This window comes from Aethalodelphis obliquidens, unplaced genomic scaffold (genome assembly GCF_003676395.1).
Source record: "Aethalodelphis obliquidens isolate GAN/ISIS:26980383/991018 unplaced genomic scaffold, ASM367639v1 scaffold33, whole genome shotgun sequence".
Classification (NCBI taxonomy): Eukaryota; Metazoa; Chordata; class Mammalia; order Artiodactyla; family Delphinidae; genus Aethalodelphis; species Aethalodelphis obliquidens.
In genome coordinates, this window is record NW_020837977.1 from 14,256,375 (window position 1) to 14,279,679 (window position 23,305).

The window sequence follows — 23,305 nt, forward strand, 5'->3', positions numbered from 1 at the left end:
TATTATTATTATCCCCATTTTACAGACTGGGCAACTGAGGCACAGAGCAGTTAAGTAACATGCCCAGGGTCTTGCCAGCCGGTAAGTGGTGGATTCAAATATATCACAAGAGTTTCTTGTTTCCTGTTGTCTCCCAGACTTTGTTCACACGCTCACATATTTCCATAGCTGTAGTTGTAATACACTTAAAATCAGATACTCAGACTTATGTTTATTAGCATATTCTAAACATTTCCCCCAAATTTTACACAGACCTAAATGTTACAATTTTAAATGACTGTATCACATTCTACTGAACATAACTCAGCATCACAGTCAGTTTGATTGTCTCTCTTTGGAAATTTAGGTTGTTTTCAAGTTTTTCTGTTACAAGTAATACTAGAATGATTGTGTTAATGCATGTAGCCTTTTATTCCTTTAATTTTTTTTTTACTTAGGATAAAAACCTTAACATCAGACTAGTTGTAAAAGAATGTAAATGGTTTCATCATTCTTGATGTGCAATGAAATCAAGAAAAGCTGTGTAAATATGTACCATTAATAGCATAAGAATCTTGTTTTCTTCCCAACTGTACTTAAATTTTGCTGGGTATTCTTGCTTACTTTTGAATATGCATGTAGTAAGGAGTTCCCTGGTGGCCTAGTGGTTAGGATTTGGGCTTTCACTGCTGTGGCCCAGGTTCAATCCCTGGATGGGAAACTGAGATCCCACAAGCCACATGGTGTGACCCCCAAAATTTAAAAATAATAGGTATATAGTAGAATTTCTCTTTTTTCATTTTCACTTATTTATTAGGAATTTTGGATAATTTTTAATAAAATGTTTATTTCCCTTTTTAACTGCTGTATTTGCTGCAAATATCTTTCTAATCTATTGTTTCTTTACAATTTTAATTTTAATAGTTACCTTCAAAGAAATTAAAAACCTTTTTATGGGTCAAAATGGTTTGTCTCTTCAGCTATAATATCTCCTGTTTCTTGACTTTTAGAATGTCAGCATTCTAATACAAATATTGTGGGTTATTTGTTTATGGGCAGAGGGCTATTTGATTTTTGGTACACATGGATTAAATTGCTAAGAATCGGGGCTTCCCTGGTGGCGCAGTGGTTGGGAGTCCGCCTGCCAATGCAGGGGACACGGGTTTGTGCCCCGGTCTGGGAGGATCCCATGTGCCATGGAGCGGCTGGGCCCGTGAGCCATGGCCGCTGAGCCTGCGCGTCCGGAGCCTGTGCTCCGCAATGGGAAAGGCCACAGCAGTGAGAGGCCCGTGTACCGCAAAAAAAAAAAAAAAAAAAATTGCTAAGAATCAGTAAAAGTCCCAGAAGTTACCTAAGCAGAGCTCTGAAGGATAGTTGGAGTGTCATGGAAAGCTGTGCAGATAGCTGTCTTCCTCACCACATCTACACCATGCTGTAGCAGTTCACAATTTAATGCCCACTGCTACTGAATTTATTTACAGTTCGAAGACCTGGAATCTTTCCCTGCAACACAGATCTGGCCCAAGACAGCAATTCCTCCAGTTTTATAGGCTACAAAGCTATTTGGAGGAGTATTTGAGGTGAACTGGCAGGTGCACATCTAATACTGTTATTTGTCTAGGTCTGTACAATGGCATTTGACAATGTTGGGATTTTTTTTTTTTTTTTTTATAAATTAATTAATTTGTTTATTTATTTTATTTTGGCTGTGTTGGGTCTTCGTTGCTGTGCACAGGCTTTCTCTAGTTGCAGCGAGTGGGGGCAACTCTTCGTTGCAGTGTGCAGGCTTCTCACTGCAGTGGCTTCTCTTGTGGAGCACGGGCTCCAGGCGCGTGGGCTTCAGTAATTGTGGGTCTCGGGCTCTAGAGCACAGGCTCAGTAGTTGTGGTGTACCGGCTTAGTTGCTCCGCGGCCTGTGGGATCTTCCCGGCCCAGGGCTCGAACCCATATCCCCTGCATTGGCAGGCGGATTCTTAACCACTGCACCACCAGGGAAGCCCAATGTTGGGATATTATTAAGGAAGATTGGTTGTGTCAATGCCCACGTGTCTCCTAAATTGGCATTTACCACCTATAGATTCCACACTATCCCAGATCAGGTTCTCAGCTTTAAAGCTTCAAACATTTAACATTTTAAGCACACTTGGTATGAATCCAGCCCTCAGGGGCCGACTCCCATTAACTCAGGTGACAGAAGACTGAGGTATACATCAAAGTGCCAGTACTATTTTGCGGTGGCAACTCTGAGCATCCCTTTGGCGGAGAGATTTAGGCCAGTATGACGAGCATATGCTCTCTCTCCTGGCAGCTCTCCTTGGGGAGTAAAATTATACTCAGGAGATTCCCTAGTGAATACAGAATCAGAGCAAAGAGAAGGAGTTGTCTGATTTAGATAATTAATCACATTGGGTTTCAGGTCCACTGATCGTAGGGCTGGGGTCTGTGGGTCGCTCCACCCGCCCCCTTCATCAGCGCTTGTGCGGGTACCACCCCCTGGTGGATCTTCATGTTTCCTGAATCTGTGTGTGAGGCTGACCATGCTTTCAAGTTCACTCTTTCTTCTGATAGGGTTCAGTATAATTGACTGATTCTCTTGATTGCCTGATTCCAATCACACAGCAAGTCGGCCTTCCTATGGTAGTTCTTGAGTCCTTCTGGACTGGCGTTTTGGGTGTTCTGACCACCTTTCAACAGTCTCTTGGGTTAACCAGATGACTAACCTCTTACATGAAACGTAGACTCACCAGCTTAGCTCTTTGGGGACAACTTTCTTCCATGTTCCTGGGGGGTGGTCACTTTGTGTTACCTGCTTTGGCTCTCTACATTGTGGTCCAGGGAAAGTGAGGAGTTTTGGTCTCTTTGTCCTTCAATCCCTGGCATCTCCTTGTTGCCCCTTCTAGGGAATTTTCCTCGTTCAGACAGTTGGTCTTCTCCTTTCTTTGCAAATGTCAGGCCGTGCAAACTTGGGGCTTGGTTTTCTTCCTTCAAAAGTCACTCGTGATCCCTCCTGAGCTAACACGCAAGGCCCAGACTGATCTGCGGGGCCACCCGGGCCTCCAACTGCTTCATCTCAGCTGGGGTTTCCTGACTGTCCTCACACCTGCCCTCCGCTGCTGCCCTCTCCCGGGCTCCCCTCCCTCTTCTCTCACCTGGTCCTGGTTCCTGGCCTCATGCCTGGCTCACCAAGCCCAGGCGAGCTCTGCCAGCTGCTTAGTGATGGATGACACTCAGGGACACGCTGGCAGTCTGGCCACGTCCCAGGACAGGCTTTGTTAAAACCAACAGAATAAAATGTGCCCGAATAGGTAATGTACTACTTTGGGGAAAAATTTTAAGATGTTTAAAAGTATGTTAAGAATAGTAAATTTCACAGTATTTCCCAATGCCCGGCACAATGGCTTGGGCTAATAAAAAAAAGAACAAAAGAGCAGAAGTGAATCGTTTTCTCGTTACGAAGATATATCAAATGTCGTTAACTGTTCATGAACACCATGCCAAAACAATAGCATTTTTGTTATCAGAACTGTTGATTAATCAGGAATTTATAAAACTTAGCAAATGTTGTACTTGTAAAAGTTCACCTTCAAACTGATTCTATCATTTTGTGGGCAAGGACACAGCACTGGCTAGAGCCAGGTTGTATAGAATTCACATCTTCTTGTTCTGAGTTTAAGGCTCTTTCCATTATAATTGATGACACAGAATCATCTCCTTCAGTGAACCGCACCCCAAAGGCAAATGTGTAGACAGGTAGAGGTGAGCAGCTGGCTTAGAACTCAGCCCGAATTGGGATCCAATCCTGGCTCTGCTGGTGCCAAGCTGAGGGACCTTGGGCAAGTTAATTCAGCATTCTGAGTATCAATGATTTTCCAGCTGAGAAGCTGAAATAATAATAAAAGCAAATAATGAGAATTATTACCATATAATAAAGTGGTAATAATGCACATGAAGTACACAAAGAGATGAGTCAAATAATAGCTTTTATTACATATACATGTATCACGTCATTACGTAGCCACTGGGTCATCAGTCTAATCAGTGGAGACAGAAAAACTGGATGGTCAAGGCTTGTGAGGATGCGTAAGAATACTCTGTTCATAGAACAGCGTGTTATCACATTAGCCTGGTGGTTCTCATGGAAGCTTTTGGTTGGAACATCATTTTGCTGGTACTGAATTATATATTTCATAGTTATTTGCTCCAATGGTGTTCTATTTGAATTCCTGAAAAGAAAATGAGGAGCTTGAAAACTAGGTTGGAAAAATAAGTAATTAGATTGAGTGTAGGTCATGGTGAACCTGTTTTTTGAAAATGTCCCCTTTTTGAGAATACAAACAAATCCTGTATCTGTATAGGACTTTGAGTGTATGAAGTACTTCATATCTATGAGCTCATCACATCCTCATGATACTTTATGAAATAGTGTGTTATTTACATTTTCATACATGAAGAAATTGAGCCTCAATTTATTTTTATTAGAGTCCCATCTAGGATTCTAATTTCCGGACTTCCCTTCCACATGGTCACCAGCCCTGGAGAAATGATGCCTGTATGTGACTAATGAAAGGTAGGCTTCTGACAAACATGTGCTTTTCTTGCCAAGTGCCTTCTTCATCAGGCTGTTACATGTCGTGGTTGACAACTACAGTGACAAGCACTAAGAGAACGCCTCTTCTGTGTCTGAGACCGTGTCAGTGTTTTTTTTCCTTTTTTTTTTTGTGGTACGCGGGCCTCTCACTGCTGTGGCCTCTCCTGTTGCGGAGCACAGGCTCCGGACGCGCAGGCTCAGTGGCCATGGCTCACGGGCCCAGCCGCTCCGTGGCATGTGGGATCTCCCCAGACCGGGGCACGAACCCGTGTCCCCTGCATCAGCAGGCGGACTCTCAACCACTGTGCCACCAGGGAAGCCCCCGTGTCAGTGTTTTTATGTGTGTGTGCCAGGCATTGCTTATTTGCTCTTAGACCCAGTGTCACCCTTTTTCTCTGCTCTGTATCTCCAGGAATTACCTTTCCCAGGCCACCCTGTCTTCTGACCTCTCCCTCCTCCAGGCAAGGAGACTACAGGGTGGTGAAGGCCTTTCTCCCCGTTCCCATCTGCCTTGTGTGGGCTCTCCACATCCAGCTAGTTCTCTGTGGTGTTAATTCTCCTGCCCCACCATGGTCCTAGCTTCTGCTAGGGACCCTGACGCCTGGACTGTGTACAACTACCGCCTTCCTTTGACCTGCCGGCAGCCAATCTCAGGATGAGCCCTTTATTCTGTTTGGTTCCTCTTAGCTCTTCCATCCCCTGTGGAATCAAACCCCTGCCTTGAATCCTGTCTGTGTGAAAGACCTGGAGTGGTTTTGTTTCATGACCAGTCCATGCAGCTACAGCATGATATTTACATCTGACTTTGACAGCATTCCTGGGAGGAGGTAATACTATTATCTCCATTTACAGACAAGGAAATTGTGGCTCGAAAGACGCAAGTGATGAGGCCAGTCTCATATAGTCCATAAATGGGAGCTCTGGGGCTCCAGTCCAGCACTCCCCAGAGGACAGGTGACTCTGACTGAGTGCATTCCAGTGTCAGGCCTTGGGACCTGAGGGTGCCTATATGCACCGTCCCTTGTGGCCCTCACAGCCGCCCCGGTTATGGATGAGCACCCAGAGTTCAGAGTCGTTAGCTCGCCAAAGGTGCAAAGCTGGTAAGCAGCAGAGAAGAGATTCAAACCAGATCTTTTCTGACTCCAAGCTTGTTTTCTTTCTACTCCTACAAGCGCTTCCCAAAAGGTAGTGTGTATCACAGCTGCAGCGGTGTGGTGTGGTTGAGATATAAATTCCTAGTCCCTAACCCCCCGAAATTCCAGTTCAGTAGCTTTGAGAAGGGGCTCAGGAACAGGCACTTCGCACATCTGCCCTAAGTGATGCTGAGGCAGAGGGTGTGGGAACGGCATGGGGCCAACCTCAGCCTCCGTGCCTCCCGCCACCCACCTGTGACACCCATGTAGCCTCTGCATCCTCTCCCCACCTGCCTCAGTTTCCTTGTCTGTAAAGTGAAAAGTTGGACTGGATAACCTCCAAGGTGATCCTAGGTCTCTGCTGAGTCCCCTGTGCTGCCAAGGGGACCACTGCTGTGCCACTGAGCCCTCCCAGGGCACAGCTGAGGGCTGGGGGTCTGGGGTTTCTCATGGATCCCCCAGGCTGCGAGATCGACAGGAACCCTGTGGCTTGAGAGTAAAGGGAAGCCCTGTTTATCGGTTTGCAGTAGTTGGCAAACTGGCATTTAAAAAAGGAAGTGTATTGTGGGGTGCGGGTTTTAATTCAGGGAGATACTCGAAGAACTCAGTGTTTGCTCTGAGAGGTCATTAAATAAGTTTTGTTCCCACACTCTCTGGATAAATGATGCTTCATTAAAATGGCAACATGAGGTGTAGAGAAAACGGTGAAATTGGGAACCCTGAAAAGACACATTCACTAGGTTCCACTTAAAATGTAAAAGGAGTGTAAAGGAAACAAATGGACATTTTCTTGAGGCAGCTGAGCGATACAAAACACAGGCATCTTTGTCTCCTTCTTGAAAACTTCCACAATGGGTTCTCCTTTCTTCCTCTTGACCAATCTCTACTTCTAAGAGGTGTTGAGTTTCCGCCAAACTTTCTGCTCCGCTCGCATCAAAGGCTGCCGTGTCGTGAATAGTCAGCTCTCACCTACCGATCCTCACCTGCCGACTCCTGCCCAGCGCACTTAGGTCATTCACCATAATTAGCTCATAGACAGAATTTCCGGGCGGGGTCCGGGAGCATCAGTCACAGGGATGAAGGGGAGGTTGGTGCGTGGGAACCGCGGGAGGTGCCGGGCGCAGAGCGCGCAGTGGTCCCTACGACCCAGTCGCCGCAGATCTGCCCGCGCGATGCTGCGATGCTGCCTCGGTTCCCCTCCGGCCACATCTGTGCTCGACAGACAGGTCGTGTTCGTTTCCACACAGCCTCAGAGGTGCAGAATACCCCATGGGGGGAGGCAGGCGAAGTTTCTGTTCCTGCTGTCTCATGCCCTCTCTACCTGGTTTCCAAATGCGTCTGGCTTCCAGGTTGGGGTTTTCTTCGTACCGTTAGCGGTTCTGCGCTTGGGGGTGGGGATGGAGTTGGGGGTTGGCGTGTTTAACAACTAATGGTACGAGGGAGACTTGGCTTCTGCTTTGGGCCCCGCTGCTTTCTCCTTAAAGCCCTGATTTCTCGTGTGCCATTGTTTCATCCATAACATGAAGGTGATGGTTCAGAATTATTAGCTAATAATGAATAAGAGTGAGGTCAGAACACTTTGAAAATACAAAATAACTTTACGTATGATATCCTTGGTTGCTGTTTACTAATATCCTTTACCGGGAGTCTGGGGTCTTGTTGGTGCAAGTGCCCCAGGCGGCCTCTTCCCCCGAAAGCTGGTTCCTGCTCTCTGACGCTGCAGAAAGCGCTGGGGCCTGCGAAACTGTGAGTTCAGCGCTAACCTAAGTCTGGTCGTTTTTGATGCCTGTATACTGTGTGCCTGTTCTCTGGGACCACCTCTCAGCACCACCTTGCCCAGCAGCTGAGTGCCCTGCCGTGCATAGGGCAGGAGGAGGGCTGGACTCCAGCTCAGGCCGAGGGCCTGCTCCCGGGGGCTGTGTGCCGCTGCGCCTGGGGCACTTCCAGATCCTGCAGCGCAGAGAGGTTTTCCTGGGGGAAGGGAGGGCACTTTGACACTAGAGAAAGCAAGTGGCCCAAACCTAGTGAAGTCTAAAGCAGCATCAGGTCTATGCTGTCCCCTGGTGGTCGTATGTTGTACTACAGCCAGCTCTCGGAGTCTGTGAAGTTACAATGAGCTCTTCTTTTTCTATCCTGCAGTATGGAAGTCCAGAGACTTCAGGAGTCAGTCAAGATAGCCTAAGGGCAATGAAAGCATAGATCTAAATCTTCTCATGGGCCTGAATGTAGAACTTTTACTGTAGGAGCCATTTAGTCTTTACCTGGTAAGGTGTATAAACTAGTAAACAAGGCCAGAATAAAAAGGACGCATTTGATGGATTTAAATTGGTTTAGACGGTTATAATTAAAATCATATTATTTAGTCTGTTTTGAATTTAGTCTATTTTGCCTTTTACCAAGTTTGTTTTCGAGTTCCATCTCATTTTTATGGTTTTACAATAGTTTGGGGGGAAGAGAACGATATAGTTTTAATCCCTGTTTCACTGATACGGAAAGAGACAGGGGCCTAAAGTCTCTGCAGAGTCAGGGTTACAGGTCTCTGGGCCCAAATCAGAAGTCATAAGTGGGACAGGGTGACCAGGGGCAGACCTGGAGAGCTTTCCTCTTGGATTCACGGCCTCACACCCTCCACTTCTGCACATTCCTGTCACTCGCACTAGGAGTGTTTCTAGTCAGCTGTGTGCGCTATGTTAGGCATTTCAAATATGTTTCTGGAAGTTGTCAGGGCTGTTCTCTGTGAGGCCTGAAGGCAAAATTCAATGTTTGTAGTAAATAAGTACTAAAATTATAGCAGCTATTGAGAGGATGGATTACTTCCAGCTTGCTTAGCCGTATTGGCTGAGGGTTGACTTCAGCACTGGTGCCAACATGCTATACACAAGAACCCTGTGTTCCCGGGAATCGCGCTGAACGTGACGGTGCAGAGTCTGCTGGGCAGGACACCAAGGTGTGGCCAGCAGGGTTCAAGAAGTTTATGGAGATGCAACAGAAGGTTCTGGAAACTTTGCTGGGATGGCACTTCCCTTGGACTAGTTCCTGGAGACGGATATAGAGGAGACGGGCAGCATCAGAAGCTAGACTTACAGTGTTTTACAAACCGTGGGCTCCAAGGAATGTTTGTTCCTGGAATCAAAGCCACCTCTGTGTGGGATTCTCTCTTCCCATCTCTCTAAGTCTCTGTTATGGGCTGAGTTGTGTTCCTCCAAAATTCCTACACTGAAGTCCTAACCCCCGGTGTCTGAGAATGTGACTTTATTTGGAGACAGGGCCTTTAAAGAGGTAATTAAGTTTAAACGAGGTCATTAGGGTGAGCCCTCATCCAGTATGACTGCTGTCCTTAGAAGAAGAGGAAATTAGGACACAGACACGCACAGAGGGAAGACCATGTGAGGACGCAGGGAGAAGGTGGCCAAGCAAGCCCAAGGAGAAAGACTTCTGCAGAAACCTACCCTGCTGACACCTTGATTTCAGACGTCCAGCATCCACAATTGTGAGGAAATAAATGAATGTTGTCTAAGCCAGCTGGTCCATGGTACTCTGTTACGGCGGCCCGAGCAACTAAAAGAGTCTCCTTTTGGATTTAGGGAGCGTGACTGAAGGGCCCATCCACTCAGAATCAACGCCAACCAAGTGAAAACCACCAAGCCACTCTGTAAGGAACTAAAACATCTTGAAAAACAGGAAGGTGACCTGTGAAATAACACCTGGTTTGAATGGCATCCAGTATCTCTTACTAGACAAGATACACTAGCATGATTTCTGGAGAAAAGCCCAAATACATGCCACAAATATGTACACCACGGTAAGGACTGCATATAAATCTTTTTTCCCTGGCTCGATGGTGTCCTGTGGAAGGAATCCAAATAGTATGAAACATGTCTTCAAGTCTTAGTGAGTCATGCAGCCAAGTTTATGGAGTCAAGCTACAAAGCTATCAATTACTACAAGAAAAAAATATTTGCCTATGTCACCCTTAATTTTTCTTTAAGCTGCTCTGAGGTATCTGGTGTTTAGCTTACAGGTTACATTATTTGATGAAGATCTACAAAAGATTTAGTTAAAAAAAAAAAAGAACCTAAGCACCCAAGACTTGGAACCCAACAAATGCAGCTGTTCTGCTTGGTTTCATCAGTGGTGGCCACGAGGTTGATGCTGGTGATGAGATAATTTTTACTGAGTGTTTCTCATGGCAAAGGCACTAAATTAAGTGCTTGAAACAGGTGACTTAGCTTTCACAGAAACAGATAGATAGATAGGTAAGACGTGTGTAAGGTAGCTGTTCAGTCTTGGCCCTCGCTACTACTCAGCCTTGGGATCTTGAGCAAAGTACTTTACTCTCTGTGACTCAGCCTTCTCATTTCAAAAGTTCGTTGTTAATACACGAAGTGCTTGCAGTAGCCCCTGGCACAGGGTAAGGTTTCAGTGAGTGTAGGCTGCTGGTGTTTTTCTTTCTTCCTTTTTTTTTTTTAATTTTATTTTTGGCTGTGTTGGGCCTTCATTGCTGCGTGTGCGCCTTCTCTAGTTGCAGCGAGCGAGGGCTACTCTACATTGAGGTGTGTGGGCTTCTCATCGCGGTAGCTTCTCTTGTTGCGGAGCACGGGCTCTAGGCGTGTGGGCTTCAGTAGTTGTGGCACATGGGCTTCAGCAGTTGTGGCTCGCGGGCTCTAGAGCGCAGGCTCAGTAGTTGTGGTGCATGGGCTTAGTTGCTCCATGACATGTGGGATCTTCCTGGACCAGGGATCGAACCCATGTCCCCTGCATTGGCAGGTGGATTCTTAACCACTGCACCACTAGGGACGTCCTGGTGTTTTTCTTAATGTCTTCAGATGAGGAAACAAAGGGCAGTAGAGATGTGAGGCACTTTGCTCAGTACCTCGTGTACCACTGTGGAGGGGAGTCTAGGCAGGCACAGTGTTCAGGCTCTCCAGCACCTCCCATTTGGTGATGCTGTCCTTTGCAGGTACTTGTGACCTTATTCTTTCTGGGACACACATGAGGGTGATCTTTTTTTTTTTTTTTTTTTGCGGTACGCGGGCCTCTCACTGTTGCGGTCTCTCCCGTTGTGGAGCACAGGCTCCGGACGTGCAGACTCAGCGGCCATGGCTCACGGGCCCAGCCGCTCCGCGGCATGTGGGATCTTCCCGGACTGGGGCACGAACCCATGTCCCCTGCATCGGCAGGCGGACTCTCAACCACTGCGCCACCAGGGAAGCCCGAGGGTGATCTTAATACGTGCTTTCTTTACGTGTTCCCACGCTGGCTTCCCCTCGGAGAGGAGTAACCCTAGTTAACATTGCTTATCTCCAACCGTTCAATTCTCTCTTCTTCTAACCATTACAATTTTTATTCCATTTTCTTCACATCCTCAAATGCCTTATTTTCTTTTTTCTTTTTTTTGGTACGTGGGCCTCTCACTGCTGTGGCCTCGCCCGTCGCGGAGCACAGGCCCCGGACGTGCAGGCTCAGCGGCCATGGCTCACGGGCCCAGCCGCTCCGCGGCATGTGGGATACTCCTGGACCGGGGCACGAACCCGCGTCCCCTGCATTGGCAGGTGGACTCTCAACCACTGTGCCACCAGGGAAGCCCTCAAATGCCTTATTTTGACCATGCTTCTGCTACGTGGCTGCTTTTGGAATGTAGAAATGCCTCGGATGCTAGGACTCTGATTCCCAGACATTTCTTCCATCGAGGAAACGACTGGCTCCTATGGAAGAGCCCTGCCCCAGGGCTCTCAGCTTTACCACCACTGCACGGGCTGCTGGTGGTTTATTCTTCCCAAGAAATCACTTGCTGTGTATACACACCTGGCAGGAACTGAACCACCTGCTAAATGACAGTGTAGACAAGGGGTGGCCGCAATGCCATTGTTTCCTGGCTGGCGGTTCTCAGGCACACTTTCTAGATGTTAATTCCAAGGGCTCTGTTTGCTCCTTTTGGGGTAAAAGAAAGAGGCAAAAGGCCCATTGGAAGCTTAGACTTTGGAAATGAGTGAGAGCATAATGATGCTAAAGAGAAAGATGACATTTTGCTAACAATGACCCAGTGAAGGTGTAGAGTTATTGTTGAAATGGGAAAGAATTGGCCGTTTACTTAAAAGGTGGGAAGGAAGGTTGGGAGTCTACATAAAAAGGAAAGTGTGAGTTCCAGAGAGCCATCTGCTTGCTAGTTATGGAACAAATAGAAATAGAAGTTTGCACATTACAAAGCACTTTCTGTACCCATGCCTCCATGCACCCATGCACCCATCCATTTGTTATCTGTTTATTCAGCACTTCCCCGCTTCCATCCTAGGCCCCAAGGATGCAGACGTAGAAAAAGGAAAACCTCAGTCCATTCAGTGGGGCAGGCATCACAAAGGGTAATTACAGTGTGGTGTGGTAGGAGCCGTACAGGGGCCATTGCTGGGATGTTGGGGGCATAGAAGAAGGACTAAGTCAGGAAATGTATATGGAGTAGGAACATTTCATTAGGATCTTGCAGTATGTGTAGGAGTTTGCTGTGTAGATGAGAGGAAAGATTGCATTTCAGGTACATGCAAAGCCTGGAGTTACAGACAAAAAGGAAGTGATCTTGTGAGGTCGGGGGAGGCAGAGCCCTTGGCTTTGACTGGCTCTGTGGGTACTTACAGCCAAGCAGCATCTGATTAGGGAGAATCAGCCCAGCTAAAGTCAGGAGGGGGAGACACTAACTTAAGCCCCCTCACCGTGCCCTCCTGGGCCTTCCTGAACCTTCCTCCTTTGATCTGTTGGAGGGAAGGGGCTCTGAAGGTATTTGTTTAATGAAAGAGAAAAATGAATAACAGTTTAAGAGAGTTGTTCTCACCCAGGGCTGCACTCTGGAATCTCCTTGGGAAGTTTTTGAGATTTACGTGGTCAGACCATTGTCCAGAAGCTCCGACTCAGAGGCCTGGGTGGGCCCAGCGCTGACCCCCTTGACAGAGCTTCTGAGGTGCGTCCTTGGTAGAGACCATCTGCTATATGTGTTTCCTTTACCAGGAGTATCTGCCTGCGGGGGGAAAGGATATCGGGTGCCCTATGTCCCTCTCGGAAGATAGGCCCTAAGGAACCTCTCGGAGGAAACACGTTCTGTCTCCCCTGTGCTGGGTGTAAACTCTAGCGATAGGACTGCCAGCCGCTTCCCACCAAGTGCAGCTTTCAAGTAAGATTTTCTAATCTCCTCTAGGGTCTCAGACTCCATTTACATCATACTTTCTGTTAATTTTTATGATCTGGTTTTATCATCAAGTTGGAGGCTGAGAAGAGGCACATCCAGGGCTTCTGAGTGCTGGCTCTGCTCCGTTTCGTGACCGAGTGCTGATTCCATGGGGTGTTCATGCTGTAAAAACTCAGCGCGCTGCTCACTTACCATGTGTGTACTTTTCAGTCAATATGTGATATATTATTTTTCCAGTTTCTTTTTTTTAAATTGAAGAATAGGTGATTAACAAAGTTGTGTTAGTTTCAGGTGTACAGCAAAGTGATTCAGTTATATATATGTATAATATATATATATATATTCAGCTTTATATATATGTATATTTCAGATTCTTTTCCATCATGGGTTATTACAAGATACTGAATATAGTTCCCTGTGTTGTACAGTAGGTCCTTGTTGTCTATTTTATATATAGTAGTGTGTATCTGTTAATCCCAAGTTCCTAACTTATCCCTCCCCTTGCCCTTTGGTAACTATAAGTTCATTCTCTGTGAGTCCCTTTCTGTTTTGTAAATAAGTTCATTTGTATCATTTTTTTTGATTCCACATATAAGTGAGATCATATAATATCTGTCTCTCTCTGACTTACTTCACTTAGTATGACAATCTCTAGGTCCATCCATATTGCTGTAAATGGCATTCTTTCAATAAGTGAATCATTTTAGAGCTGAAGTCGTAATGAATGCAGAGCCCGTGTTCCCCTTGGCCAAACCCCTCGCGGTGGGCATATTCCCAGGACGGCCCCGGGCGGCTCTGTGCTTTGGCAAGGATGTACCTCGCGGTCCAGGCAGCGGCACAGTCCCCCATGTGTGGAGGGCTCCACGGGCTGTGGGAAGGGCAGACTTGGATTTCCTGACTTTTGTCCATTGATGGTCTCACTCACAGAGTTGCATTAACTTGGTTTTGTAGGCTGAATGAAACCACTGGCAACTTTCTGATTTGTTTTTTCAGCCCGAGTAGAGGCTGGTAACTAAGCCAGGAATTCCCAAACTTTCCCAGGCCAGCGCGGAGACACACTGGGACGTCTTTTTCTTCTCCCCCGTCCATCTGCAGGCCAAGTGCACATCGGTCAAAGGCAAACTCTGAATTGAGCTTTGTGCCAGTCTCTGGAAAGACACCCAAGAGCGTGTGATGGGGAGAGTGACAGTGGCGGTGGCAGCGACATCTGCAGTGCCAGCCCCGTCCCTATCTGCCACAGAACGCGTGTGGGCACGCTTCATGAGAACAATCCAGCCGCCAGAGAATGGGGCCTTTGACATCAGCTGTGGCCCGGGCTGCCTTACAATGAGAGGCCTGTTGGTGAAAGGGAGACTGTTTAATGAACTGAGAAGCAGAGGCCAGCTCTGGCCATCTGGACTGAGCATCTTTGGAGCAACTCTTCATCGTAAATGGCTACACTGAAGCACGTTGCCTTTCCAAGAAAGCAGTTGCAACAGTAAATTCATATTTCAAAATCGTGCACAATAAACTCATATTTCAAAATCGTGAACTTTTAGATATTTGTGTGTGTGCATGTGTTGGAAAGCATTGTATAAAGGTTAGATATTACCATCTTAATTAGCACGGAAGCCTGAAAAAGCATCCCACTTTTGGTTCTGAGGTCAATAATGATAATGGCTTTTTCCTGACACCGGGTAGCCATGTCCTGTCAAGGATGTGAAAACACTCTCTGAAAATGAAATCCATTAGAGCCCTAATGATCAGGTGAGGGAGGCAGGTGATCACGATTGTCACCACTTGGCTGGCAAAACACTGAGACCCAGGGAGGATGATGACTCATGACCAAGGTCGAGTGGCAGGTGGGGGGTGGAGCTGATAGCTAATTGTGTCCTCCAGCCCCAGGCGCTGGGGAAGGACATGCAAAGCCGGGGCTGACTTTTCCTGGCAGGCTCGCTCTTCGCAGCCGGAATGCAGGTGGCACTGTTGTGATTCCTGGCGTAAACTTCAATGCGTCAATGAGCATGTTGGCTGGCGCCAGGCCCCAGCTGAGTGTCACAGTGCAAGACCCGGGCTTAAGCGGTGCGTGCCGAGGTTCTCCTAGCAGCGTCTCATTTATTAGCTGTGTTGGAAAGAAATCCTTCGCAGCTAACCGGGTACCTCTGGATTTTAACAGCTGTGGTTTATAAGGGATTGGGGAGAGGGTTGTTTTCAAAGTGCCCTTCAGAAAGTATCACCTTAGAGGGGAGTTTCCCTTCTGATCCAGGAGGACGACTGGCACCAGTGCTCTGCTCAGAAAACCAAGCCTGCAAGAAATATCAGGTTCTATTTTCTTACAACCCATTTTAGCAAGTGTGCCTTCACACCACCTACCCGTCTCTTCCCCTTTGTTGGCAACAGTCCCGATTGGAAGGGTTTTAAGTCCAACGTGTCTTAGGAGGTGCCCCGCACAGACTGCGTGGCTGGGGGCTGGCAGTTGCGGTTCGATCGGGGGACCTCGAGGGTCCCTTCCAGTCTGAGATGTTATGACTTCAGAACGAATGCGTCTCAACTCCCAACATGAAACGGGAATAACTACCAATTACCGAGTACTTTCCGTGTTCCAGCCCTGTGCTGAGATCTTAACGTGTTACTCTGAATTCTAACAAAATTGTTGTGAATATCACCCCCAGTTCACAGATGAAGAAACTGAGGTTTAGAGAAATTAAAAACCTGTCTGATAACACAGGTTTAAGATTTCGTAAGTGACGGTTCCCTGGAAGTTGAGTCCAGACCAGGCTAATTCCGTGCTCTAAACCCACAACTTAACCAGGACGAACTTTAGTCGCCTTGTGGTTCCCTCTTGTCAGATGAGCTCAGATCTCCAGCTCTCAGGGTAGCTGGTGCTAGTCTCTTGTCAGACTCAGTGTTGAAATCAGAGAGGAAAACCCCAGACAAAGGCTGCGGAGGTCCTGGTGCACGAAGACTCCTCTCAGCTTCCCATCCTCCTGCCAGTCAGATATTCTCTAACTGTAAATACAAATGCCCTTGAAGAGATAACGCATTAATTGTCACCCATTAACACTATTGTGTAAATTAGTGTAATTTAGCAAATGCTCGGAAGGAGTAGGTCCAGATTAATTCCGACATGGGCACCAGCACTGGGGAACTCTGAGACGTCTGTTCAATAAAGATTTGTTGACTTTAAAGATTTGTTGACTTTTTGTTGAAAGTTTTGCTTTCCAGTGGGTCGAAAGCATAATATTTATTAGAAGGAATGCTTAAAATTCTGACCTGTGTGTATGGAGAGCACGTATAATAAACTACAATTTATTTTAAAAATATGGTCTGAGAAGTCAGATTTATTATACGTGTAAATATATTTTTTCCACAAAAGGAGATATCTATATCTATATATCTTTATCTGTATTACATATAGACATCTATAGCTGTCTCTTTCTCTCTCTGTATATATTTGCTTTTTGTGAAAAAGTTATCCCTACCGTCTGATCCCAAGGGAATATTATTTCTCATCCAGTCTGTGACTAACTGTATTACAAAGTAATGCTTCCTGTCTTTCGAGTGGAGTACAGGTCCAGTAGCAGTCTACCCGGACTACTTTTAGCTGTAAATGTTTTGTGACATCAAAAGTCACTTCTCTTCCACAATTAGCTCTAGAGGTTTTATGCAAATAGTTAAAACTTCTTTGTCATAAGGAGATGATAATAATAGCCAAGTGGCCTTAAGCCGTGTGAAATATGCAAGTACAATCTAACACTCATGGTGAAAAAGACAATATTTTAGAATAATTCAAGCTTTGCAGTTTGTTTTAACTTTGGAATGAAAATGAACTCAAAAGTTAAAAAAAAAAAGGGAAATGGCTTTATTAGATGTCAGGGTGTTGAGACACAAAGTATACAAGCAGATACTGCAAGAATATAGGTTCATCTCATCACTCAAGGCCCATTAAAAAATCAACACCAAGCTCAGATTTCGTCCATGAAGCTAATATTTTTTTCAGATTTTATGAGGAATTTTCCAACTTTGATGTTTTCCGAAATCCACTGCAGGCTCAGCTGGAAGTTGCCTGATGATGGTGAGTGAGGAAGATGTCAGCCTGCTTCCTGCTGGCCGCCAGGAAGACGAGGTTGGTCCGAGCTGGGTCAGGGGCCTGCTGACAGTGCGTCCCATGCGGCCCCAGGACACCCGTCGGCACGGGTGTCACTGAGGCTCTGCAAATCTTGTAAAGTGAACAAAACCCCCCGAATCTGATATAGATCTTTCTCGCTGACATTTTAACATTTGAAAGATGTCATGAAAATTTCAGATGGCTACGTAGAGAGGCAAGATCTATTCTACTTTTAATGCCTATGAGTAGTTCTTTCTCTTTTTTTTTTTTTCAACAAGAAAAGGGAGCATAGCAAAACTACTTTGGAAAATATGAGCAGTGGAAGTACCTCGTTAGATGGGGATGCAGGAAGGAAGGGTGTGGCGAGTGGGGCTGCCAGGGCTGCACGGCACACTCGCCTGCCTGGTGCTGTGTGTTCTGAAGGCAGCATCCTTCAGCAGGGCTCGGTGGCACTCGGCTCCTTAAGGGGTATGTGTGCTCCAAGGCTACTGCAGGTGGAAGGCTACTCTGCATCTCTGAGTTTTTCTAGAACTGTTGCTCTTCCCTTCTCCTTTATATAATTTGACCCCTGGCTGCTGTTCTGATCAGTAGTATTGCCTCAATATACTGAAAGGGGAAAATATTGGTGAAGTCAGTCCATCGGTCAATCAAGCAATAAATTTTGATGTGATGTAATGAAACATCTGGTGCAAGAGAGTCTGGCTAAAATAGGATTTCGAAGGGATAATAATGGAAATTTAATCACGAATCTATGTATTTTCAACACTGACGTTTCACACAAACATTGGTTGTAAATCTCCAACGTCACAATGTTTTTGTCTTATTACATCTCATTAATTATCTTGTTAAAATAATAGTGTAAGTCTTCCAAAATTCTTTTGGAGCTGGCTGGATAAGTAAGATAAGTAAATTAGTGAAAGAATATACATTTCTCTTTGAAGTTAGGTCACATCCAACTGAAGAAGCCCTAAATTACTCCCCATCTCAACTCTAATTACGACTTCTTTCCTTCATCCCTTGTTTTTTTTTTTTTTTTAAGATGTTGTGGGTAAGAGTTTATTAATTTATTTATTTTTGCTGTGTTGGGTCTTCGTTTCTGTGCGAGGGCTTTCTCTAGTTGTGGCGAGCGGGGGCCACTCTTCATCGCGGTGCGCGGGCCTCTCACTATCGCGGCCTCTCTTGTTGCAGAGCACAGGCTCCAGACGCGCAGGCTCAGTAGTTGTGGCTCACAGACCCAGCTGCTCTGCGGCATGTGGGATCCTCCGAGACCAGGGCTCGAACCCGTGTCCCCTGCATCGGCAGGCGGGCTCTCAACCACTGTGCCACCAGGGAAGCCCACCCCTTGTTTTTATCGAGTCACTGTTCTACTCGCTCAAGCAGAACGTTTGGGGACCCATCATTTATTCATCTCTTTGTTTTCCTGACCAGCAAGTATTTATTAACACTAAACGTTACACTCTGGCACCTGTCTTCCCGGGTTCTAGACTCAGACTACAACAGCGAAAAAAACAGATAAAAGGTCTCTGCCTTCTTGTAGCTTATAGACTGGTAGTTTAGAAAGTCAATAACTACGATAAATAAGTTTTGAATTGGGTAGTGATATATCTTCGCGTGGCCGGCTCTGCTTCTGTGTGTCTGTGTCTTCTCTTCTGTCTCTTATAAGGACACTTGGCATTGAATTTAGGGTCCGCCCAGGTTATCCAAGATGATCTCATCTCAAGATCCACGATTTAATTCCATCTGCAAAGACCCTTCTCCCAAACAAGGGCACAACCACAGATTTCCCGAGATTAGGATGTACATATATCTTTTTGGGGGCCAGCGTTCAACTCCCTACAGGGGAGAACAAGAAGAGCTGTTTTTTTCAGTTTTCAACTGGAGGGCCTTTCTGTTAAGGTGGCTTTGAGTAAAGACCTGTAAGAGGCAGGGGAGGGAAGCACGCGGACCCTGGAGCTGAGAGCCCAGGAAGCGGGAGGGGTTGTGACGGCCTGGCGTGCGTTGTAAAGGCCAGAGAGCATACAGAAGGGGTGAAGGCAGAGACAAGGAGAGCGGGTCAGGCCCGACAGGAAGCCAGGAGCGAGCGGTGGCCCGAGCCCCCATGGCTGCTGCAGACGTGGTGAGAGGTGGCTGGGCTCTGGCCGTGTTTTAACGATGCTGCCAACAGGATTTGCTTGTGGACCAGATTGGGGGTGAGAGGAGGCAGAGTCAAGGGTGACTCCACGGTTTTGGCCTGAGTTACTGGAAAAAATACAGTTGATGTTTATGAGATGCAAAAGACCTGGGGTGTCAGAGACCTAGTCCTGGGTGCTCTCCTGTGAGCTAGGGTTTTGGGGCTGCAGTCGGCTTTTGGTCGTCTGGATTCAGGTGGTGCTTACACAGCAGGGCACACAGTCTGGGACAGGCGGGGTCTGCGCTGGAGATTCAAATCTGGGACCTAGAGCATAGAGAGGAGACTGAGGGAAACCTGCCAGCGTGGGAAGGAAAGAGAAGTGGTCCAGGGGCTGGGCCTGGGTCACTCCAGTGCTTAGAGGTCCAGGAAATGAGGAACTGAAGGTGTCTGAGAAGGAGAAGAGGTGGGTGGGTGGGGGGTCAGGCAGCATGAGGCTGCAAGTCCAGGAGAAGAAGTTTCCACTTGCTCAGCTGCATCCTTCAATGTGGTTATTTCTCCCCTTCCGTCATTTCTTATTACGCCCTGTTCTTCCCATTTGCCTCGTCTTCCTCATTTCATCACCTCGCATTGCGGTGACAGTCCCAGCACCAGTTTGAGGCACAAAAAGTGGGATTTCAGAGCCCATTCCATCTGTCACAGGTGTACTGGTGTCTCCCTGGCTCATACCCATGGCTGTACGGTGGGGCAGGGGGCCCTTTGACCAGCTGATGGAGAGAAGAAAGGCTAAGCTTAGTTCACGCTGGGTCAGCCTGGAATGTGATGCAGGCTAAGACTGGACCACGGCTGTACTCCGGCCCCATGCAGGGGGGCACTAAAGGACAGAGGGCAGGGGACATCCGAGTGGCGGGGAGTTGGATGGTCCAACTAATCACCCTCTTAGTGTGTAAGGGGAACGGCCAAGGCACATGGATTCCCGAGCAGTGGCCGATGGCCTGGCGGGATGGTCAGAGGCCCGCAAGGAGAAAGGCTGGACCCTCAGGGCAGAGCAGGTCTGGTGAAGAATCAGGTGGACGGGCACCCAGTGTGAAGGGCTTTGTTCCTCAGGTGAGACCTACAGACAGCATCCACCACTCACCAAAGCCAACCAGCCTCCCCATCGGGCTCCCCAGGGCTGGCCATGTGGCCTGACGATGGAGCAGCCCGGCTGGCAGGATTGGAGGCGACGTGTGGCCCATCAGCAGGCCCCCGGTCACCGAGACTACTGGCTGCAAGGGTCCAGCCAAGACAGGGGTGCACCTGCGTCACAGTCTACCTGCCCCGTCTGCTCAGGGCTGCTGTCTTTGCTCCCTCACAGTGTGTTTCCCGAGAGCACGCCCTAAGGAACACTCTGCAGGCAAATAACTATCTTTGAGTTGTTCCCGGGGAGCCTGGGCTAAGACAGGGAGGGACACGGAGAAAGTGGAAAACAGAAAAAGAGAAATGAACATCCGACATGATGTCATTGGCTGACACAGAGAATGCTTCCTCCTGTCTGTATCTCTTTGTTTCTGTCTGTAGCCCACACAAGTACATGCAACTTTTATCTTAGAGCACGTTTTTCAAAACATCCACTAGGTGGAGAACTTGCATCAAGTTTGCCACTCAAACAGTCCATAAATGCAGTTGAGGGAGCCGCATTTATGGACTCATTTATTTGTTTATTTAACCGTTATTGAGATGAACTGATGGGTGCTAACCGACGAGATGCATTTATGGCTCTTCTTAGTGGCCTAAGCTTTTCAAATATTATCGGCCCGAAAACATCATACAGAATTACATTACTCTTGTGATTGACTGTTAGTATGGGACGTTTTTAGGAGAAAATGATTAACTGGGTGAGGATAAGCTAAAATTTTTGCATAATCATTTTTGTTGAATGCTGACTCTTGATAAGTTTGTTATGATTTACTCTAAGCTCTTTTAGCTTTGCAAGATTTTGATTGTTTGTTTGTTTGTTGGGTTTTTTTGAATCTCTGGAAGTGTGTATTGATTGAATGATAACTGCAGATTAAGGAAATAATTTTATTCATTAAAAAGCCTCATCCATTGATGTGCTTTTTACATTTCAGTGTTCAAACACTGGGCAAAGGAACTTCTTTTCATATGCATTGTTATTCTTGCTGATTATTGAGAAGGTTTTATTGAGGTCACAGAATGTAGGTTAATAGAATTGAGTATACTGTGCGTTCTTGGTTGTAGCTCGGAATGGTAGGGATGCGTTCCCGATTCAGCTGCCAGCCATCCCTGTCCCGGGAGCACTGCCCCAGGAATCCTTGTTGCTTCCCCATGACGCTTCTGCATGGGCTTCTAGTCCTGTCACCAGTGTTAAGAGCCCTGGACAGCAAGGGTTTCGCAGCCCTCGAACTCAGAGTGGTTTTTACAGTTGGACACTCTCAGTCCATTTGATGATAGAAAATACTCACTTTGAGCCACGGTGGTGTGAAATATTTTCCTTCTCTTCCCTCCTGCCAAATTCCATTCTTGTCATTAATAGACCTGTACTACAAAAAATCATGCTCACTTATGATATTTTGGATTTTATCAGGTAACATTTGTGGGAATTTGTTTTCTCTTTGGAATGTAAGCACCTAGATAATACCCATATTTTGCCTCTTGACCTGCAAAGCCTCTAGTATTTATTATCTAGCTTTTACAGAAAAAGTTTACTGACTCCTGCTGTAGAGGGTATGTCCAAAATTTTATGTAAAATAGTGTCTGAAACATGTGAATTTTCTTCTGGAGAGAGGGTTCCTGGCTTTGCTTCATCTGAAAGGTGCATGTGAGCACCAAAATGTTAAGAACCACCAGTGTCACTGGATGAGGGCCTATCCACTGCCTTTAATAATAATAATGATGATGATGATGATAGCTCAAATCATTATGGGGCCAAGGTACAAAGAATGATCAAAATATTACCCATCTGAATTTAAAGGGACCAAGTGTAGGGCTGAATTGAATTATTAAAAATTTGCAAGCAACTCTTCAGTCATAATCACAAAGCTTATTATGTTTTGCTGGGAATAGTGTAGGTGCTTAGTAAGTTCTAGTGTGATCAACTTTATGACATAATGTGAAAAACCGGAGCCTCCTTCTGTGATGCACTTGAGAAAAGCATGGTGCTTGGCACTGAATAGGTGTTTAATTGGGGCCCATGACTGGATGCCCCACATGAACACAATTCACTGGACATTTGAACCGTCAAAGGCACATAATTAGGGTGATGCAATCATTTATCCTTATGAATTTGGAGCTAACCTAACCAGGATGGCGCCTACAAGGAGTGAGGCTATAAATCGTGTTTTTTGGCATTTCCTTCATTTCGTAGGGCCCACTTTGCAGTTTACCTAGTGACTGCAAGACTCTGAGGAATTAATATCTTTTAGAAAACAGACAGGAACAGAGAACCTTCTGAGAACCAACCAGTGATTCCTTAGAAGGCAAATGCCATAACTTAGTTCTGTTCAATTACAATTTCTGGAAGGACCAGTCTTCTCACCTTTTCAGATCCTACCCCTGAGTATTCAGAAAGACTAAACGGGTGTTGGTCACACCAGACACATCTTTCCTTTCTGGAGCTGGCTCCAGTTCATCCTTTCTGCAAAGCTGGGTGCAGACATGTGGTCATTACCACTCCTACTCACTGGAAAGAAGCAGGGGCAGAAAGGAAAACAGAGACGAGACCACTGCCTGGAATCAAAGCCAGTATATTCTTGCTCAGCAACCTGGGAAGCGCTGTCTCAAAGGACTGTCCTTGGGGCTTCCCTGGTGGCGCAGTGGTTGAGAGTCCGCTTGCCGATGCAGGGGACGCGGGTTCGTGCCCCGGTCCGGGAGGATCCCACATGCCGTGGAGCGGCTGGGCCCGCGAGCCATGGCCCCTGAGCCTGCGCGTCCGGAGCCTGTGCTCCGCAACGGGAGAGGCCACAACAGTGAGAGGCCCGCGCACCGCAAAAAAAAAAAAAAAAAAAAAAAGGACTGTCCTTTCTTTCCCAACAGGATACTTGGCCTAGTTTATAAAAAGGAGGAGGATTCAGACACCTTCTCCTCTGATTGAGCTGTTTGTGTTGCTGTGAATTCTGGCAAATGTCTCCTAGGGCTTAGCTGAGTGGTTTAAGTACGACATCGCTGACTGTTCCAATTTTGGAAACTCTCCCGAGATTGCATGAAGACAAAGAGGCTGCGGAGAGCTGCAGCCAGT

The 23,305-nt window shown here is 46.7% G+C and overlaps 1 protein-coding gene across 19 annotated transcripts in view; it reads left to right on the plus strand.

Moving 5' to 3' along the window:
* CA8 (carbonic anhydrase 8 (inactive)) overlaps positions 1 to 23,305 on the plus strand; it is a 210,672-nt gene that overhangs the window by 44,751 nt on the left and 142,616 nt on the right. For 3 of the 19 annotated variants that reach the window (XR_003437373.1, XR_003437372.1, XR_003437376.1), the window contains 3 exons: positions 12,697 to 12,859; positions 12,947 to 13,069; positions 13,868 to 14,405. The exons of 4 other annotated variants lie outside the window; for them this stretch is intronic. The gene's annotated coding sequence lies outside the window, so the exon portion shown is untranslated. Of the gene's footprint in view, positions 1 to 4,458; positions 4,547 to 12,696; positions 12,860 to 12,946; positions 13,070 to 13,867; positions 14,406 to 19,491; positions 19,503 to 23,305 lie in introns of those variants that run through there. 12 more of the 19 variants (XR_003437368.1, XR_003437370.1, XR_003437375.1 and 9 more) reach the window with 7 other exon arrangements.